The sequence below is a fragment of the Sciurus carolinensis genome, chromosome X, assembly GCF_902686445.1.
Source record: "Sciurus carolinensis chromosome X, mSciCar1.2, whole genome shotgun sequence".
Lineage (NCBI taxonomy): Eukaryota > Metazoa > Chordata > Mammalia > Rodentia > Sciuridae > Sciurus > Sciurus carolinensis.
The window spans coordinates 5,294,384-5,314,525 of NC_062232.1; the positions used below are offsets into that span (position 1 = coordinate 5,294,384).

A 20,142-nucleotide genomic window follows, 5' to 3' on the forward strand; every position below is an offset into this window, starting at 1 on the left:
TGGATGGAGTTCATAAACACATTACGATTGGGGGCACAGGAGGAGTGCTTCTTCAACTGATAGGGGTGTGCACTGAACTAATGTTTACGGAATGTTGACTTAGGGCCCAGACACCGGGGCAATGGGACAGCTGAGATCTGCTTGTGGGTGGGAGACGCACCGTGGTACTCCCCATCCCCTCTGACTTCGGGCGCCAAAGGGGTGTGTGTGTGTGTGTTTTGCACACAAGCCAAGTGACTTTGAGGTCTCCCGGTTTAAGGTTTAGACATGGTCTGGAAGAATAAAGAGTAGGGATATTACTTGGGGAAGAGAACATTCAACGACAGGGTGTACCCTGCACATTTTGGATCGAGTGGGTTTTGCTTTATTGTTTTTAAAGCTGAAAAAATATTTGAGCAGTCAATGCCGGTGTCTGGTTGCAGGTGTCTGAGGAAACCTTGCAGCGGGGCTGAGCTTTAGAAGCATTTCTGATTCTGTAGTGTTTTCATAATGACCTCATTGTGTTTATAAATCAGCCGCTTTTCTTGACGGATGCCCCCAGGGCTCTGGAGAGTTAGGCATTTTGTGGAAGAAGTGGATCAAACTTTAAAAGGAAGCAGCTGGAGACGGTGCTGGAATTGGGTGGCAAATTGGGTGGCGATGGAAGTCCTTGGGTGCCTTAAATCTGACTGTTTATCTGTTGTTTTGTTTTCCCCCCCCCAGAGACGTGTTTCATCCGTCTCTGTTGTCAGCTTTTTGTGTGTGTGTTTTACATCAGAGTTTCGGGTAATCTCATTTTAGTTGAGGCTGCATGACTGGTGTTGCAGAGTGAGCACGCAGCATGGTGAACTTGGCTTTTCAGATGCACCACATGGGCTGTGGAGGTGAGAGGGAGCTCTCCTCTGTTGGAGAAAGGCTGCAGGTTCCGTTTTCATGAATCTCTGAATATCCACCTCAGGAGGCTGTGGGATTTCCAGGCCTGGTTTCTTGTTTATTTAACTTGAAAGGATTGATATATGAGCTTAGCTCGGTCTGTGTGCGGGAGCGGGTTAGTTTTTGCTGTATGTGTGTCTTGCCCTTTGCAGATATTGAATTTGCAGTGTAACTTTGTGTCTAAAGGATGCTGGCGGAGCTTTGCAGTGCAGGGAAGAGCGCTTGCTTGCAGGTTTCTACCTACTGAGAGGACTCCTCATGCCAGACGTCTCTAATGCCTCTCCTGATCTGTGCAGACATTTGTCCTTTGGTAAATGGAAATATTTATCTCTACTTAAGAAAGCATGGCTTCTCTTTATAGTAATATTCAGAAGGCATCCAGTGCAAGGAGAGAGGAGAAACAGTGGGATTTTTTTTTTTTTTTTTTAACTACCTGGATCTGTGCCCCGTCTTAGCTCTCCAGAGATCGTTTAAGCTCCTCTCACACGATCAGTTATAAGCAAGTGTAGAGCAGGTGCAGAGAACATTTGGCAATGAACTGCCTGTGCCCTACTGCCCACCCCTGGAGGAGGAGAGAGAGCTTGCCCAGGGTGCTTTGCAACAGCCAGCAGCTTGGAGCTGCAGTCCACCTGGCAGGCGGGGGTGGCCGGTGGCACTGAGGGCTTCACCTCTAGACCCGATCCTCTTTTCTTTGCTAAGGGACAGCACTGGTCATTGTGCACTTATCTGCCAGCCAGACTACTCGGTGTACACTTCCTGGAGGGCCACACCTGAACTAATTGAGTTTCCTAAGTGCTCTGGGGATGCACTTCGCAGGGCGGGTATCTCCCTAGGATTTCTGGGAGTTTGAGGCTGGGCATGCGGAGCTGGAATACAGGAGAACAGTCAGACCAAATGGGAGAAGCCGCTGGGACATGAAATCTGAGAACAGCCACCTTAGAGAATATAGAAACAAATCGGCGTGGATCGTTGTCGGGGACCATCCCCATTCCCGACACCAAGGAGGCCAGTTAGAGGCTGAGGTTGAGAAAATGAGCTGTCTTCATTTTTCCTCGGAAATAAAAATCAAATCAATTTTAGTTCAAATAATTGTATGTGAAGCTTTATAATTGGAAATCTGAAGCTAGCAAAATTATATAACCCTAGTTAATTACATTAGTGTACTCAAACTAAATATAGAATGAGATTAGCTCATGGAAACATTTCATTTTTATCCCCGTCAGTAAGCTCATAGGCACCCAGAGTTAGCTAGTTCTTGTTTCTCTTTGCAGTTGCTGGTGGTGGAACCCCAGGGCCTAACACTTGCTGCCCAGTTAGCTACCTTCTAGTTACATTTTGTAATTTTTTGAACATTCACAAGTGTTCAAGAAAGTTAGTTGAAATAAGAGACTGTTCAATTATTTCCTGATTTGGGTGCAGGTACAAATGGCAGGATAGATTGTCCTTCCTGAATTTTAGGTTCTTTGCATTCTCTGCATGGCAAGATGAAGGGCATGTGTCTGGTGTCCAGGGTGGCGCCTGCTTTAAGGGGAGACTGGGCTCGGTTCGTGGTTTGCTCTCTAAAAGTCAGTGTTCACCTTCTCTAATTTCGTGTTGTGTTGGCTTTTCCATTCCACCTTCTATATTTGGACAACAAATGTCTTCTGGATGGTTTTCTGGTGGCACGATGTTCATCAGAGTGGAATTTCTGCCTCCTGGCTGGGGGAGGGGGTTGGGCATTTGTTAGGGTTGTCTTGTGGAGTTGAATGGATACATTATGGATTGAGGTTGTGCCTGTTTCCTTTGCCAGTTGTGTGTTACTTTGTTTCATCTGGGTTAAGGGAATGTTTGCTTTGCCTTCTAGGTGGGGAGACTCTCCCTGAATGTTTTATTCCATAGAACTCTTTTTTCTTTTCTTTTCTGGTGCTGGGCATGGAACCCAGCACCTGGAGCCCACTGAGCTACACGTGGAACTTCTCTCCTACAGTGTTGTCGGAGTATAAATAAGGTGCCATTGTACCACCTATTTTAAGTGAATGCTAGTGTGTAGTACAATTACACATTGTGTAGACCCACCATAACCCAGTTCTACATCATTTTAATTCCCCATCAATCTGCACCCTGCCCCCACCTTCAGCCACAGGCAACCCCTAATCTCCCGTCTCTGTGGATTTCCCTTTTCCTGGTATTTTAGAGCCATGTTTCCAAGGAGGAGTATCTGTGTGGTGGAGCTTTCTGGCTGGTGAGTCTGGACTTACTGGTCTTGCCTCCCCTTTCCACTGCCCAGGAGAGGGATAGGTGGGAGGGGTGGCCGGAGGGCCAGTGCCGTGGGCCCCAGCCTGTCTCCTCATCTGACGAGTCAGGATAATGATGCGTTTGTTGCGGGTCCTAGCGGTGGGCCATGTGGCACCTGGATGGAGCTCACTGTCCACTTTGAGGTGTGCGACGGGAAATGGTGCATCCCAGGCCCCAGCGGGCAGGGGGGGAGACCTGCTGAGGGACGGGGCTAGCTTGAGAAGGGTGGACTGTGCCTGGACAACTGAGAAGGGCCACGGCAAACATCCCGGTTCCTCTGTGCCTTTCAGGGCTCGGCCTGAGCCTGCGTGGGAAGCGGGGCTTGGCCCAGGAGGAGGGCAGCTCACCTGAGCTCTGCTGGGAGCACTTTGCTCCCGGAGAATGTTTGTGGTTGTTACCAAGGAGGAAAGGGTGTTTCTGGAATCTGGTGGGTAGAGGCCAGGGAGGGTGTCTGTCCTTCAGTGCAGGGATGGTCCCCTGCCCCTAATCCAGAGTTATCCAGTCCCTAAAGGTCGCTAGTGCCAGGGGGAAACCCTGCCTTGGTAACTTGAAATTGCCAGGTAGTTTCAAGAGAGGCCCTTGGAGCCTCTGTAAAGGCTTTTTGAAGCGGAAGGACTAAAAATCCCATCAGGCTCACAAAAGAAGTACTAGCACTTTCCATCTGCAGGCATGCCGGGGAAGTGGGCTATTTTTCTAAGGCAAAGGATAAACAAGACTTTGGAGCTCACTCACTCTTGAGGGGGAAGAGTGACTTTGGAACCTTTTAGAAGCACTCCTCATGGGCTTTTGTCTGGGGAGCCTGTGTGTCTCTTCCTGGACGTCTGGGTCCCTGCACCTGCCTCCTCCTTCCCTTTGGCCTCCAGCCATAGCTGACCTCTTCCTATGGCCTTTCTTCCTTACCAGCCTCCTGGATGGGCCTCCTGGACTTGCCTGCTTCTGCCTTTCCCTCCAAAATACAGATCTGCCCTCTGGTCTGCTTTCTTTTGCCAGTCCCTACACTGACGCTTTTTTCCCTGCGGGAATACCTGATTATATGCTAATTTCAAAAAATCCAGCAAAGCCCAGTGAATCCCTTCTTCCCACTCTGGCTGAGAAATCAGGATACCCAGTTGAGGAGTGCAGCAGTGTAGATCATTGCTAGCCTTTTGCCTGTCCACTATCAAATGCGCAGTCTTGTGTTTTTATCGATGTGGAATCACATTGTACTTGTTAATCTCCCTCGGCTTGCCTTATTTTTATCTTTATTGAGGTGAAATTGAAATACAGTAAAGTAGGCACAGAGTGCAGTTTAACTTCTCACATATGCCTAAGCACACGTGCAGGCACCACAATCGAGTTCACAAATATTCCATCGCTTCCCGAAGTTTCCTTGCTGTTTTGGAAAATCTCTCTGCCTCCCTACATCCATGCCCCCAGGCAGCCAGCCATGGGCTTTCTGTCCCTCTAGGTTGCTGTCCTTTCCTGGAGTTCTGGTCTGCTGAAGCCTCCTGCTTTGTGTTCACTGTCTTGCCTGGCTTCTTTCACTCAGCATGGTGATTTGGGAGCTCCCAGTGGCTTGTGTGCCATTCATTTATTTGATGCTGCACTGCTGAGTGGGATTCTGTTGTCTGGAGGCAGTGAAATTTGGATAACCATTTGCTAGTTGTTGGATATTTGGGTTGCTTTCACTTTTTTTTTTTTAATATGGATAATGCTGCTGTCTATCTTTATTTGGCTCAAACTTTCTCACATATCAAGAACCATCCAGAGAGTTTGTTAAGACAGAGGGCCAGGTCCCATGCCCCAAATCTCTGATTGAACAAGTCTGGGGTGCTGACCCGAGTCTGCCTTTCTGATAGCTCCCCAGCTGCAAACTTTTCTCCTCCAGACTGCTCCTGGTCTTAGTCTGTTGCCTTGGCTTGAGTGACCCAGTGTCCCATTTTTGTGGGTGTGGTTGAGTGGGTCTTTCTTTGGGGCTTCTGAGTTTGGCTTCCCGGTGGCCACAGACTGATAACTGTGAATGACTCGGGTTGGTGGGTCAGGGTGCCCATGTTGCCATAATGCCCTCCCCGTCTTCCCCTCCGATGGCACCTGCCCTCTGGGCCTGACTCTGCCCCCTGTCTGCCGCCGGCTGCCACGCCCCCCCCCCCCCCCACTTTCCCCAGGGGTTGTGGGACCTTCCTTTCAGGTCTGAGGGGTGGGACTCTCCAGCAGCACATGTGTGGTCCGGGCAAGGGTCTCCTGCAGCCCCAGCCCTGACTGACTGAGCTCTTGTCTGTGACCAGTTTCTGCTGCGGGTTGGGTTGTGGAACGTGGAGGCTGATTTTCCTCTTGCAGTGCTGGGGATGGAACCCGGGGCCTCATTCATGCTGGGCAAGCGCTCTGCCGCTGAGCTACACCCCCAGTCCTTTTTATTTTCTGAGACAGGGTCTCCCTGAGTTGTCACACACACTGCCCTCTAACTTAGGATCCTCCTGCCTCAGCCCCTTGAGTCGCCGGGAGTTGCTGGATTGCAGGCGTGTGGCACCTCACCTGCACTTGGGTGACTTTTCATCTTTGCTGTGCACTATATTACTTCTTTAGGTTTTATTAATTTTTTAAAACGATTGCTTAGTTTAATAAAGGAAACTTTTATTTGGTGTGCAAAAAACTTGTGTTTTAATAAGAGATTTCATTAGGAGCTGAACATTTTTTATTTCCTCTCCAAGAGGCCTCTTGCCAAGTTAGTCTTTTGCGCTTGCATTTTCCTGGATTGTAAATTCTTAACTGTTTTTTTTTCCCCCAAGATTGTAAATTCTTTTTCTCTCTCCCCCCCTTTTTTTTTTTGGCATTACTAGGACTTGAGCTCAAGAGTGCCCTACCACTGAGTGACCACCCCAGTCATTGTATTTCTTTACTTTGAGATAATGTCTCCCCTAAGGTGCTGAGTCTGGCCTCAGACTTGTGGTCCTCCTGTCTTAGCCTCCTGAGTATGTGGGATCACAGGCTTTAGGATAGAAAATTCTCTTTCTTGATGATTGTGCTTTTGATGTCACTTGTGCCTCTGTGCAGTAGACACACCTGGTGATTGCCAGCTAGTGGCTGGTGGTGTCAGTGGCAGTGCATGCTGCGCTCTGGTTAGATTTTATTTGTCAGGTACGTGTGGACTGACTTTTTATATTGTGCTTTACATCCAGTTTCTGTCTTGAGAAACTAATGATTGGTGTGTTTGATGCCCAGTGGGATTTGTGGCTAAAAGAAAGCTTTGTCCATTGACGAATGCACAGCCTGCTCCTATACTCAAGTTGTTTTATTTTGATGATTGAAGTGTTTGAGTATGAAAACATGAATCAGGGAATTGCTTGCCGATAGGGAAATGGAAGCACAGGATCATAATGTAGTGGAAAAAAATATGTATGTAGGTAAGGTGCTGGGGATCAACCCCAGGGCCTCGCATGCAGGGCAGGTGCTCCACCCCCCACCCCCTCCAACTGTGGGCCCGTCCTGCGGGTCCTGCAGTGAGTGAGCTCTTCTCCTCCCTTCCCACCTTGGTTGCATACAGCAAAGAAATACAGCATTCCTTTTAGGAAGCCCGTCAGGGAAGCAATTACTAGGTCGGCCCTGGTGCCACCAGCAGGTGATAGAAATAGCTTAGTTGTAAAAAACTTAATCTCCATGGTGAGTAGCGACTAATTGCAACACATTGTGATGGCGATGGTAGGGCTATTCCTTGTCCTGGTAGTGAGAGCAAGACTTGCTTTTCCTGGTTTGGGAGGTGCAGGAAGAGGGACAGGCTCCAGCCTTCCGCTAGTCTTTCACAACCTGCTAACTTGCCTTCCTCTTCCTGGCCATTAGAATACCAAGCTGGGGTGTCTGACAAGCAGATGACCTAGAAATTCACACATAGTAAAAGAGGAGATTAAAATAGAAGTATGTGAACTAAATTAGGAGGAGGACTTGGCTTCATTAAAAAAAAAAAATATGAGCAAGCCAGATTGTGAACACTTTAGCTGCCACCTTTCCAAGGACGGGACTAGCAGTGTCAGATGTCATTATGTTACGGGTCTTGGTCATCTCCAGATGCGTTTTGTGGGGAAGAAAGTCTACGTGGAAATGAACCAGCCTCTTTTAAAGCCAAAATTTAGCAGTTGGAAAACAACACGGTTTTTGGAAAAGGAATACCCACCTCAACCAGCGTGACCTTTGTCACTTGACAGGGCCTGGAATGTTCCTTGTGCATAATGACTTGAGCTGGGAGCGATTTGGAAAGAAATGGAACTTTTTCTTGCCTGGCTGTATAAAGATGTTTTGATCATTAATTCATGTCACAGGATTAGAAGGTTCATGAGAGAGAGAGTAGCTTGCGCAAGTGTGTGTGTGTGTGTGTGTGTGTGTGTAAGTAAGAGAAGGGGGGAGAAAGAGAGATGGGGAAGAAGTCATAAAAGGATGAAGCCGTTTGAAGCTCGGAGAGTGTGTTAAGAGGCATCCATTCAAGGACAGCCGGTACAGATTGGGGCATTGGGCTGTGTGTCGCCCAGGGATGAAGTCATCACGGCAGGTTTGTGCAATGAATTGAGAGAGATGCACTGGACTCTTACCTCTTCAGTACCATAGGTCTCAGCCCCACTTTCCCAAATACTTTCTAGAAATTTCTATGCTTGGTGGAGAGGTTATTTTTCTGTCCACTTTACTCTGGTGACCACTCTGCCCCATTCCCGTCTTGCTGGGAATCAAATCCAGGGCCTCACACATGCTAGGCAAGAGCTCTACCACTGAGATCCGCCCCCAGCCCAAAGCCAGCACATATCCACAGTGTTCCCTGCAAAGTGCTGACAGACAACTCTTTAGCCACTGGGTTGCACCATATGCAATTTTACCACTGCAAGTAGCAGTGCTAGGGATTGACCCCAAACCTTATGCATGCTGGGCCAGTGTCCTCTGCCACTGAGCTACACTTTCCAGCTGCTGTACTTCAGAGCTGGCATTCCTAAATGTGTGGTCATTGAAGTCCTTGGGTTCAATCCCCAGCACCACCGAAAGTTAGAAAGGTAGGTAGGTTTGACTTGAGAATTCTCATTGGAAATTGGCGGTCTCTTGTGAATTCATACAAGTAGGTACTGGTGTCCTTTACAGAGATTCCTTCCTGCTTGGTATTCCTGTTCTTTTGAGAATCTGGGCTAGGACCACGAATTCTCCCCGGGAGAAGCCGCGTTCAGCTATTTGGTTTGCTGTTAGGATCCCCCACATCACAGGAGAAAGGCCTACCTCCAGTCTTCCTGTTGCTTGTTCGCTTTCTTGGAAATGTTTCCACATCTGGTCTCAGGAGTTGTAAAACAGGAAGAAGGCGTTAGCAGGTGGGCGGCTTTCGTAACCAGCGCTTGCTGCTAGCCCTGCGTTCTACATTTTTTCCATCCATTTCCCTCTTAGAAGATGGGAGACAAGTACTAAAGCTTGTCCTGAAATCTGGGGACACCTGGTGTGGCCGATGGGCTCCAGAGACATCAGCCAGCGGAGGGAAAGGAGTTATCTCTGCCATCCTTGGTCTACAGTCTCTTTCTCTCTGGCTCCAGCTTTTTCCATTTGGGGCTACTCCTGATGTTTTTTTGACCAAATTTGACCTGTAAGACAGAGCCGCGGGCAGAGAGCAGGGTGGCCAGTCCATCGGACTGTTTAGCCATAATTTAGGAGGTAAGGATGAAAGGAATACAGCCAGGGACGAAGGTGAGGAAAGAGAGCTGATTGATGGCGGCCGTCCTCCAAGGATGTCTCTAGAATACGAACACAGCAGGAGGGTTCAGGTCTTTTAAGGTTGCGTGGCAATGATTACCTCGACTGAGTCTCCATGTCACATTGCTGTAGGGCAGTTACGTTCTGTGTGTGTGACTTCATAGGAAGCCTTGCCTGTGGGGAGAACACGGATCAGGCTCCTTCAACCTCTGGTCACAATGTGTTTGTGTCACTTGGTCTGCGACCTTGCTCTCTGGGCGCCTGTTTGTATGTGTGCTTCCGTTGATGGATTGGCTGACCTGCTCGGGAGGCACACACAGGAGACCTCATCTAGCAAACAGATTTTCTGCAACTTTCTTGTGCTTAGACACTAGGTAGCATTACAGTGCCCTGCTTGGAGCTCATTTTGTACAGCAAAATCATGTACAGAAAGAACAAAAATTAAAACAAACATGGCAATGCATAGTGTGCCCAAAGGATGCCACCTCTTACCCCCCGTGCTGGGAATTGGACCTGGGGCTTTGTGCCAGGGACACTGCTTTGCAGAGTACGAACCTCGTTTTGACCTCTGCTGGGACCACTTGCCTTGCGTCATGCTTTTGGCCTCTCTGTGAAAGTCCTTGAACGAAAGTGCCAGGGTATTGATTTTGGAGCTACAAATAACTTTTAGCAAATCGGTAAATTTGCAACTAGGAGATCTGAATACCGCGGCACAGTTCATATGTGTAAACACACGTGCACGTTTGCATTTTGAGAGAGACCCTGCGGATCTGAAAGCAGTCAACATTAACATAAGGGTGTCTGTCATTGTTGTGTCTGGAAATCACACGTTGAGGGGATGGGGGGAGCTGGTGCGCAGGTGTCTTAAGGGGGAGATGGCCTGTGGATGATAAAAGCAGAGCAGGACTGAATAAGGCAGCCCCAGGACCACCAGGGAGGCATGGATGATGAAGTGCCTGGCCCCTGAGGCTGGGGCAGAGATTGCCCATTAGTGAGAGAGAAAGCGGGAGGCTCAGGAAGCGCCCAGGGGAGTTAGCCCTGCCGGATTTGCACTCTTTCTTGAAAAGGGAGGGGAGTTTTGTGTTCTCCCTGTGCATTTCAGTTTTAAATATGTTTCACATCTGCAAAAGCTGTTGTTTTTTGATCAAAAGTTGCTGCATCCTATCAGCTTGGTAGGTCTCCACCCAGGACAGTTGGAAACGAGATTGACAGGCTGCATCTTCTGTGCTTCCTGAGAAAAAAGTCCACTGCCCCTCATCCGAAATATAACTTGACCCTTGATGGGAGCCAGTCACTGGCATCAGGATGCTTGCCGGGTGGTTGTTAGGATGCTGGCGGGGACGGGAAGGAACCGAGGTATTTAAACAGATTGCTGAGTTCATGAGGTGGCGTCAGTGGTGTGCGTGAGGTGGGATTTTAGTCATGAGAATGAACTTCATGACTTCTGCACTTTTTGGTCGGAGTGCTGAAAACTGAAGTCCTGCATTTAAAATTTCTGGGTTGCAGGACCGGTTGCTGGAGGATGGATGAGAAACATATGGCTGCCCTCTAATATGGGACTGCTTGTCCTTGGAATCAGGCAACTGATAAATGGTGGGTGGTGTCTCGTGTGGTGGGGTCCATTTTTTTAAAATTTATTTTTAGTTGTAGATGAACACAATACCTTTATTTTATTTGTTTATTTTTATTTGGTGCTGAGGATCACATGTGCTAGGCAAGCGCTCCACCACTGAGCTACAACCCTGCCCAAGTGGGGTCCATTTTTAAGAACCCAAAAGAAACTTCCCTCTTCTTATCTAGGGTTCATGTAGGTCAATTCCAGAAGCAGTCTGGTTTGTGCAAATACCTTAGGTGAAAGGGGAAGCCCTCAGGTGCAGTGATTTGGGGAGGGCTGAAGGCTGTTCACGTTCCGTGGAGACGGCAGAGCCCAGTATGAACGCCATGGGGCTCCTGGCTTGCAGGGTCCACACCTGCCGTCTGCTTTCTGTCCTCCCTCCTGCTGTCACGGATGCACTTTTTTGGCCCTGGGGACTGGACCCAGCTTCATGCCTGTGATGCAAGCACTCTGCGGCCAAACCCCACCCCCAGCCCTTCATGTATTTTTGAATGACAGACAGACGGGTGGTTGATTGAGTGGCTATGACTGTATCAGAACATGCAAGTAAAAGAATCCTGTCCAAAGGATGTGTTGTCATTTGGATCACAGATGTCTCTCAAAGGCCACCTGCTAAAAGCTTGGTCCCCACCCAGCCTGTGGTGCCGTTGGAAGGTGGGGCCTGGCGGAGGAGGCGGCTTACTGGGCTGTGCTCTCACAGAGTGTGTCTTGTTCCCAGCCCCTTTCTCTTTCTCTCTGCTCCTGGCTGCCATGAGCTGATGCTTTCCTTGGCCGCGTGCCCTTCCGCCATGATGTTCTTTCTCACCACAGGCTCAGCAATGGAGCCAGCTGATCTTGGGTTGAAACCTGGGAAACTATGTGCCAAAATAAACTCCTTAAGTTGGTTTTTTCAGGTATTTTGTCACAGCAATGAAGAGCTGACTGACACTCACTTTTAAAGTTCCACTTTGTAACAGCTGATGGGCCCTGATGTCATCTCTCTTCATAAATGGAAGCTCACCTTGTTTTCTACACACCCTTATTGATAAGGGAGACAGGTCGTGGTTTAGGATTTTGGAACATCATGTGAGGTGGAACTTAAGTTGTAATGATAGCACTTCTTTGTGACTTTTGTTTTATTTTACGTGGGGGTACTGGGGATTGAACCCAGGGGTGCTCTACCACTGAGCCACACCCCCAGCCCTTTTTATTTTCAGAGACAGTGCCTCGCTAAGTTGCTGAGGCTGGCCTCAAACTTGAGATCCTCCTGCCTTAGCCTCCTGAATTGTTGGCATTACAGGCCTGCACCTCTATGCCCAGCTGTGATTCTTATTTTAAAATATCAGATGTATTTAAAAAAAAAAAAAAAACTTAATTTGTTCTAATTAACTACATGACAGTAGAATGCATTTATACATTTTGATAGATCATACATAAGTGGAGTGTCATCTTTCATTTTTCTGATTGTACATGTTGCAGGATCAAATGGGTCATGCAGTCATACATGTAAATGAGGTCATAATGTCTGTTTCACTCTGTCCTTCCTACCCCGTACCCCTTCCCTCCCTTCACTCCCCTCTACCTAATATAAAGTAACTCTATTCTTCCCTAACCCCCCACTTATTGTGAATTAGCATTTGCATATCAGAGAAAACATTCCATTCGGCCTTTAGTCTTTTCGGTTTAGCTTATTTCACTTAGCATGATATTCTCTGACTTCATCCATTTTCCAACAAATGCCATAATTTCATTCTTCTTTAAAGCTGAGTAATATTCCATTGTATATGTATTATTTTTAATTCTCATGAATGGTGTCTTATTAATTTTATTTTCTATTGTTCATTGCTTATACATAGAACACAATCCTCTCAAAGCTTTTAAATAGATTTTTTCTTACTTTGTGGTTCCAGGTCTTGCACCTGCTGGTCAAGCCAGCAGTATGCACAAAAGGTATAGAGATTTCCTACAGATACCTGTCCATCCATATGCACAGCAGCCCCCACCAGAGCGGGATTTTGTTACAATCAGGGACTCTCCATACACTGACATCATTAAAATTGGGGTTCACATTGGTGTTGTGTTCTTGGGTTTGGACAGATGTGTATGGATCCTAGTTTCACTTTAGAAATCCTCTGTGCTCTGTTGCACTTGGATCTATCCGTCCGTCACTCTTAGAAATAGGGTACTCTCTGTCCTACTGTTGAAAAGACAGGCATCTGGACAGGTGAAGTGACATCAGAGGTGCCACAGCCAGTGTCCCCAGGAAGGAAACAATGCCTGTAGAAAGACCAGGCCTGATCCTAAATCCAGGACTCTTCCTGGGTGTCTGCATCCTGCTTTCCATCTAGTGTCTGCAGCTAACGTGATTTCAAAACTTGTTAGATTGAGTTTTTGTTTTTAGTCTTTTATTGGAGCAATGGTTTGGTTTCTTCTCTCTAGGTCGGTCATTCAGCAACACGTACACCTGCAGATGGTTTGGTAAATGGTGGGCAGCCACCAGGGAGCCGGGCCAGGGTGTTCCGTAAGTCCTTCATCTGCTGAGGAGGAGAGAAGGAGATGGGACGGGGCTACGTTTCGAGGTGCATGTGGAGTAAGTGCACTGGGTGGCTGAGTGTGAGGTGGTGTGGATGGAGTTCTAGCTGGAGCAGGAATCTGCTTCGCCCTTGAGAGGAGGGATCTAGAAGCCACGGTGCTCCCGCACAGACTGCTGCTTCCCATCTTGGCCTCTTCCCACCTTAGACTTCCTGGGCTCGCTGCTGGCTCCAAGGGACGCTCCTGGGGAAGGATGGGCGGCAGATCTACAGCCTACGCAGAGGTAGGTGCCCTCGGGCCACCCGGACCCCTGTGGGCCTGCGTGGGGCTGCTCCGTGGTCCTTTGCGGGAGCACGCCGGTGGAGCGCGTGGCTTCTCCGAGGCCCACGCTTCACAGGCTGAGGCTGAGCTTCACCGATGGCCAGCCGTGGCCCCTGAAGCTGATGTGGTGTGGCAAAGCCTTCCGAGGTTCTCGCTGGTTCCCCAGCCCTCTTCAGTGGTCAGGGGCCTTGTGGGCTGGCTGGAGATGACCAGCCTCCCCTCCTAAAGGCTCACGATTCCTGTGCTTCTCGTTGCACCTCTCCCGGGCAGAACGCGAAGCACGTGGTTCCCCTCTTGGTGATGTTTCCAGTGCGAGCTTTCGACTCTGCATTAGTGCGAAAGTGATATGCGTGTGGTAGAAACTTAACTTCGGAGTTTGAATTTTAATCACAGTGCTGGACACCTTAGTGGGCTGTGTTGCTGAGCCAGGCTCATTAGCAGCTCTGGGGTTGTAAATGCATTTTCTGTTTAGGATATTTTCAGTGTGGATGGTTTATTGGACTGTGACCTTATATTGAGGTGAAGAGTGTCTAGATAATCTAGTGACCAGATAACTGTTGGTTCAGGCAGTGGTCAGCTCCTTAGGGGTAGATCTGAGGAAGAGGAGGAAAGAGACGTGGAAGAGTCACATTTGTGACTCTGGGGAAGGAAAGGCACTATCACTATTGCCATTGGAAGTGGCCGTAAGTTAGAGAAGTTTTTGCTTCCTGTGTCGGCCACGAGTTGGCCAAGATGATCACGCAGACTCTCAGACATTGGCACGCACGGTCATCTCGAAACAGTGTGTGTCCTTTGACATCAGCGTGTTATCAGCGGAGACCCACAGAGTGAGGGGTGGTCCACAGGTTTTGCAGGCAGCCCCTGGGATTCCTCTCTGCCCCCTCCATCCCAGTCGTGTGCCTGAGCAACATCCGAAGCCTCCCAGTCCCTGCTTCCTCATTACAGAGCGGGCATTGTGCTGTCTGTCCTTGATGGACCGTGCGAGTGTGCCGAGGCCAGCAGCTCCTCTGTTCCTGTGTCACCTTGCAGTGAGCATTGCGAGAGGTGTCGCCAGCCTGGGTACTAGTAGTGAAAGCCGATCCCACGAACATGGAGCAGTTAGCAGAGTGGCGCCTGCTGGCTTGGACCGCAGACGTGCACCGAGCAAGGTGGGAGGGCCCCGGTTCTCCTGCAGCTGTTGGTCACCTGTGTGCACCCGGGGCTGCTCTCTCTGCTATTACAGGGCAGGGAGCAGACGCTGAGGACCATGGCGAGGGGTTCCTCTCTGGACTGCCCCTGGCCTTGAGGAAAGGACCCTGGGCTCTGGAATTCCCCAGGCGAGTCCCTTCAGCCTCAGCATGCCTTGGCCTCCGCACAGGAAGGTAAGGTCATGAAGCTGATGTTATACACCGCCAGGTGCCAGGTGTGCTGCTGTTTTACCGCTGTCCCTAGGTGTCCTTAGGGTGGAAGGAAAGTTTCTGTCATGTGTCCTGCAGAGCATCGGGTCACTGTGGAAGGACAGCAGACTTGACTGCCCTGCCCTTGCCTTGGTGGACATTCTTGCATGCGAGGTTCTTCCTCCTGCCCTTACTTCTCCTTCCGTGGCCACAGCCTCCTCTGGGAGCCGCCTGGAGAACGTTGTTTCCTGTAACTGTGTGGTGTCCAGGATGGTAGCCATGGTGCACAGGTGGCTAGCCGTGGGGTTGACATCTGGCCCTTCCTGTGACGTCACTCAGTGTGTGTCCAGGTTGGTTACGGTTACTGCCACCTGCCCTCCCCCTGCCTGGTGGACTTTATGTCTTGGGCGCAGGCCGTTCCCCCTCCCGCTTTTTCCAGTTCACGTGGACCTGTCGTCCAGAAACCCGGGCACACCGCAGCCAGTGGAGAGTCAAGCAGAAGCTCCCGCCGGCCGCGTCTTGCTCCCACTGCTGTGCCTAACGCTGCCCGCGCCCTCGAATTGCTCCACGAGTATAGATGGGTAGAAAACCCCTGGAGCATCGGGGACCATCTATTTTCCTTCAGTCTCTGCTGGTCAAGGCCTTCCGAAAGCTTTTTGAAAAGAATCAAGATTACTGGAGGATTGCTTAGAAGAATCTTGGGATAAAGTTGAGACGGACTCTGGGTGGATGGTGTCCTATCTTGACTGGTTTTTCCTCTCCCGTGGTCATTGTCGAGCTCATTTCATATCGTAGCTGCCCCCAGACCTGCGGGCTGCGTGGATGGTACTGTCCTTGTGTTTGTGGGGAGCAAGAAGGAACTTGTTCTTGCCGCCGCCCGCGTGAGGTCAGTTGTGTGGAAGCCGTGTCTTGCAGAGCTGGGTCCGCGCTTCTGAGGCAGAGCCGCAGCTGAGCGCATTGTTTCCTCACCTCCATTCAGATGTAATGTGCATGCCCTGAAATTCTCCTCCTGTGCTTTGGCAGTGACCGGCTGGAGCTGGGGTTGTCACAACTGGAAGGAAGGTGCCGGTGCCTTGAGTGGAAAGAGACCAGGACGCAGGATGCAGGACACACAGCCTGCCTTGCGCAGCACAGGCCCTGTAGGCTGCCTGCTGTGAGCCCTGGGGCCACAGGGGACAGGCCCTGGACTGGAGGGCAGATGGGCTGGGCTGGAGTGGAGAAATCACAGTGGGCTCCTGGTGGCAACTGGGAGCCAGCCTGCTGGTAGGCTGTCCCAGGGACCAGCTAAGCTGAGAAGTGGGGCTGGGAAACAGGACCCTTTCTCTGAGCCCTGGGAGCCATTAAGAGCCTTTGAGCAGGCGGGTGGAATCCTGCAGGGCTTTAGAAAGTTGAAGCTGGCATCGCAGGGGAGGGCGCATTACAGCAGAGTCGGCCAGCTGCGGCCTGTGGGGCCACGTCCAGATTCTGTCCTCGGCCAGTTTTTGCAACGTTCTTTGGCACAGGGCCACGCCCACTTATTTATGAATTGTCTGTGGCTGCTGTAATTATTATGAATTTTGTGTGTCAACTTGGCTGGGTTATGGTACTTAGATTTGGTGAAACACCAGGAGTTGTTGTAATTGACGATGAAATCAGTAGACCTTCAGTAAAGCACCTGATCCTCTATTATGTGGGTGGGCCTCAAACAATCAGTGGAAGGCCATAAGAAAAAGACTGAAGTCCCTGGAAGAGAAGAGAATAAAGACCAGGAACTCATTCCTGGTGCCAAGCTGTAAACTAATCTGCAGACTTTCCTTAGATTTCACCTGTGTTACCACTGAGCTACATCCTAAGATCTTTTTAAATTTTGAGCCAAGGGCTCCTTGAGTGCCCAGGCTGGCCTCAAACCTGCAATCCTCCTGCCTCAGCCTCCTGAGTTGCTGGGACGACTGGCATGCGCCACTCTCTCTGGCTCCTCACCTGTTCTTGCATGGATTCGTTTGTGACTTTCTTTGAGCCCCAGGTGGCTGTGAGAGCAGCACAGGAAAGTTGTTACCCACCCTTAAAGCCAGCTGCCTGGCTACTCACGCTGTGTGCGGGGCATGCTCCCTTCGTCTCCAACACTGAAATTAGTTTTAGGCATACCGATGACCAGGAAAGAAAGAACAACAATAAAATTGTAAAATGAACACTCACATGACCCAGCTTGTTGCGACCTGACATCGCTTGCCCTGGATTCACGTCCTTAAATGTGTCCATATGTTATTTATTTTGCTAATGGATGAAGTGTTTTTCCTGCCCCTTCAGTGATCGCCGTTCTGTGTTTGGTATTAATTAGCTCCGCGGAGACCTCCCTTTGGGGTCTGTGGCCCTGCTCACCACCTGCCTCCAGGAGATTGGAGTGGGAAACGCCTCTCAGGACAGACTCGCTTCCACATCCACAGGAAGCGTGGCAGGGTGAGGTTCTTCCACACCTCTCGCTGTCACCGTGATGAGATTGGAGATGGTTAAGGACTGTAACTCCCGGTGTGGGGCAGTGGTGGCTCTTCTCCATCTCCGTCCTGCAGCCACGTCATCCAGCACCTGCCAGCCAGGATTTCGGACCCACGCTGGCTGAGCAGTGAGTACAGTTGCTTTGCCCGGGGTGGGGGTGGGGGGGCTGAGAAGTGCCAGTGAGTGAAGAAGCATCTAGAAGCCAGCGTGACTTCTGAAACCAAAGCCAGAGTCGCTGACTGGCTTGTGCAAGGGAGATAGGACCAGACCTGGAAGTGGCTTGTGAAGGTCGTGGGTGCCGGGGAGCCTGTCACACATTTACAGAGGAGGCATTGGGACGGAGCGTCAAAGCAGGGTTGGCTCTGTCTGTGGAGACAGGAAGCAGATTGGTGGTGGCCTAGCTGGGGGTTTGGGGCGGGGATGGGCGGGACTGCGAAGGGGAACAGCCAGTGAGCATCGATGGACAGGTTTTGAAATGGGTGGTGCTCTTGTCGGTTGCCCAGCTGTTTATTAGTGGTACCAAAGACATTGTGTCCGGGGCTCCAGGCACCAACTGAGTGGTACGCACTGCGATTCAGAGCCCCAAGTAAACTGTCTAACAAAGGTGGAACCTCGCTTTGCACCCCTCTGAAAACGCCACATGTGACAGAGCCGGGCTGTTGCCGGGTGACTTATCTTGTGGAGTTGACAGTTTCAGATGGATGGGTTCCAGGGAGAGTGTTCTTGCCTGTTATCTTGCGTCCGCACAGTCAGGAACCAGGCGTCCACGGGGACAGTGAAACCGAGGCTGGCGTCGGAGGAAGTGTGGGCAGCGTCTCCGCTCCCCAGGGTCAGACTCCTTCCTTCCCCCAGCAGAGCAAAACGGAGCCAGAGGAAGAAGTGGCCGGCTGAGCATGTTCCAGGGTTAGAAGATAGCGTGTGCACACGCAGGAACACTAGGCAGGGCACAGCCTCTCGGGGACCAGCAGAGGTAAAGGTGGCCACTCGGCGGGCGCAGGCACGAAGCCCCTGTCTGTCTCCCATCAGCTCATCCTTTACCCCCTGTGATGAGGGGACACACCCAGGGGGTCCGCGCAGAGCGGTGAGGGAGCCTGCAAGGGGCGTTTTCTCGGGGTCAGTGCCCCCTGCTTGCAGAGCACATGGTTTTGAGCAACAGGCACGGCTTTCTGTTTCAGGAAGTGTGGCTTTGTAACCCAAAAGCACGTGTCTGGTCAAAGTGATTTTCTAAGAGCTGAGGACGTTCAGGTGGTCATTTGGTCATTGCTAGTACTCAGCAGTTTTGCCACGAGTTTGGGGGGATTGGCCCGGTCCTTGGTTGAAATAAGGAACACCTGAACTTGCACGTCAGGTGCGAAACCTGGCCAGCCGAGATCTCCAGAGAAGTGTTAGAGGGACAGCCATCTTCTGCTGCTGTTTCCGCTTGATCAGAAGGCATCTTTGTTGGGAGCTGTAAGTGCTGCATGGTCACCAGCACAAGGGAGAGAAGAAACATGCTCCCAAGGAGCCTCCCGCAACATGGGTGACAACAGAGTGGAGACAGTCAGAGGCTCAGGAAAGCTGGAGGAGGGGCAGCCCTGGTGGAACCGGTCCCCTTCCTAGTCCACCTGCCAGCAGGGGAAACCTGAGCATCCTGCCCTGCTGGTGACTCTCTCTGCTCTTTGAACCTGCGCCGCCCTCTGCCACCGTCAGGTCCCTAGGCTGACATCTGACACTGTACTTCGGGGGTGTAGAACCCCACCTGGAAGAGGGCAGAGGACAGCAGTAATCAGGATTGACTTGTCACCAGGACCCTCTTTGAGAGCCTGTTTTTTCTCTGCTGCGGAGCAGTAGTAGGCTAGGAGCTTTTGAGCTGACTGGACACTGAGTGTCACTGGAGAGATGCCTCCTGCTTTGTAAGTGGGCAAACAGACCAGGGCAGTGACCAGGATGGGCTCCTGCACCTCTGACCGGTGCAGCTGCCAGCGGAGTGGCCGTGGGTGGGCCCACGTGATTTCAAAGCCTACGTGTGCTTTTTAGGGTGTTGAGGCACTTCTCCAAACTCCAGAAAGTTTTTTCACGCTAATTTGTGCCTCGATGCATTCTTAGAATTCCACAGAGCCTGAGGGAATTCAAGGGTCAGCAGTGTAAAGGTAAGCGTCCCTTGGGACCCTTGAAAAAAGGACATTAGCATCCAATTTCAAAACCATCTTGCAGCCAGAGCTGGAGACTGACCTGCTTAAGACAGGGACCTGATTCGGCCCCTCACCTGGGTTTGTACAGCTGGCCACCTAGGAGTGGCTTTATATGCTTAAATGGTGGTAAAAAAGAATACTTGGGGACAGCTGAAAGTGATGTGGAATTCCAAGAGCAGCTCACGCAGAGTTTTGTTGGAGCAGAGCCTCACTCAGTATTCACCTATCCTGTGTGGCTGCTTCCTCGTTGCGAAGCGCATTGGGACCCTCACAGCAGAGTCTCACTGCCCAGGGAGACCTGTGCGGTTTCCCCTCTGGTCCTCTGCAGAACCAGTGTGGGTCTCCGCAGACTTCATCCGCATAGTCAGCAGGACCTCTCACTCGCAGCTCATTTCTTCCCCATTCCCAGAGCCCCCCCCCCCCCCCCCCGGCGGTGGCAGAGACCTGTCAGTGTGGAGGTGTAGGCAGGGCCCGTAGCTGGGAGGAGGCAAAGCTGGGGTTTGAGGGGACATCCTTGTTAGGTCCTCTTGAAGGCGCTTCTGGGGCAGTGCCCCTTAGCATACCGAGGAGGAAGCCCACCCCTTGATCTTGAGTTCATTCCTCTGGGTGGGAGCTCTCCTGCAGAGCAGGGGAGTGCTGCCCCTCAGTTGCCACCTTGTCCCTGGTGTGCGGAACACATCTGCCTGCAGAAGCATCATCCATGGTTGACACACTCGTATGCAGCCACCATGCGCACCTGCCCCCGCAGGGTCTACCACCTGCCTCTTTTTCGTGGCCGATTGACAATTCCGTTATGCCATGGGCT

General features: G+C 50.7%; 1 protein-coding gene across 5 annotated transcripts in view; it reads left to right on the forward strand.

The window, feature by feature from the left end:
• The window catches only part of Tbl1x (transducin beta like 1 X-linked), a 189,276-nt gene that overhangs the window by 10,779 nt on the left and 158,355 nt on the right, over positions 1–20,142 (forward strand). For 2 of the 5 annotated variants that reach the window (XM_047536122.1, XM_047536125.1), the window contains exon 1: positions 12,976–13,055. The exons of 2 other annotated variants lie outside the window; for them this stretch is intronic. The gene's annotated coding sequence lies outside the window, so the exon portion shown is untranslated. Of the gene's footprint in view, positions 1–12,975; positions 13,056–20,142 lie in introns of those variants that run through there. One more of the 5 variants, XM_047536124.1, reaches the window with a different exon arrangement.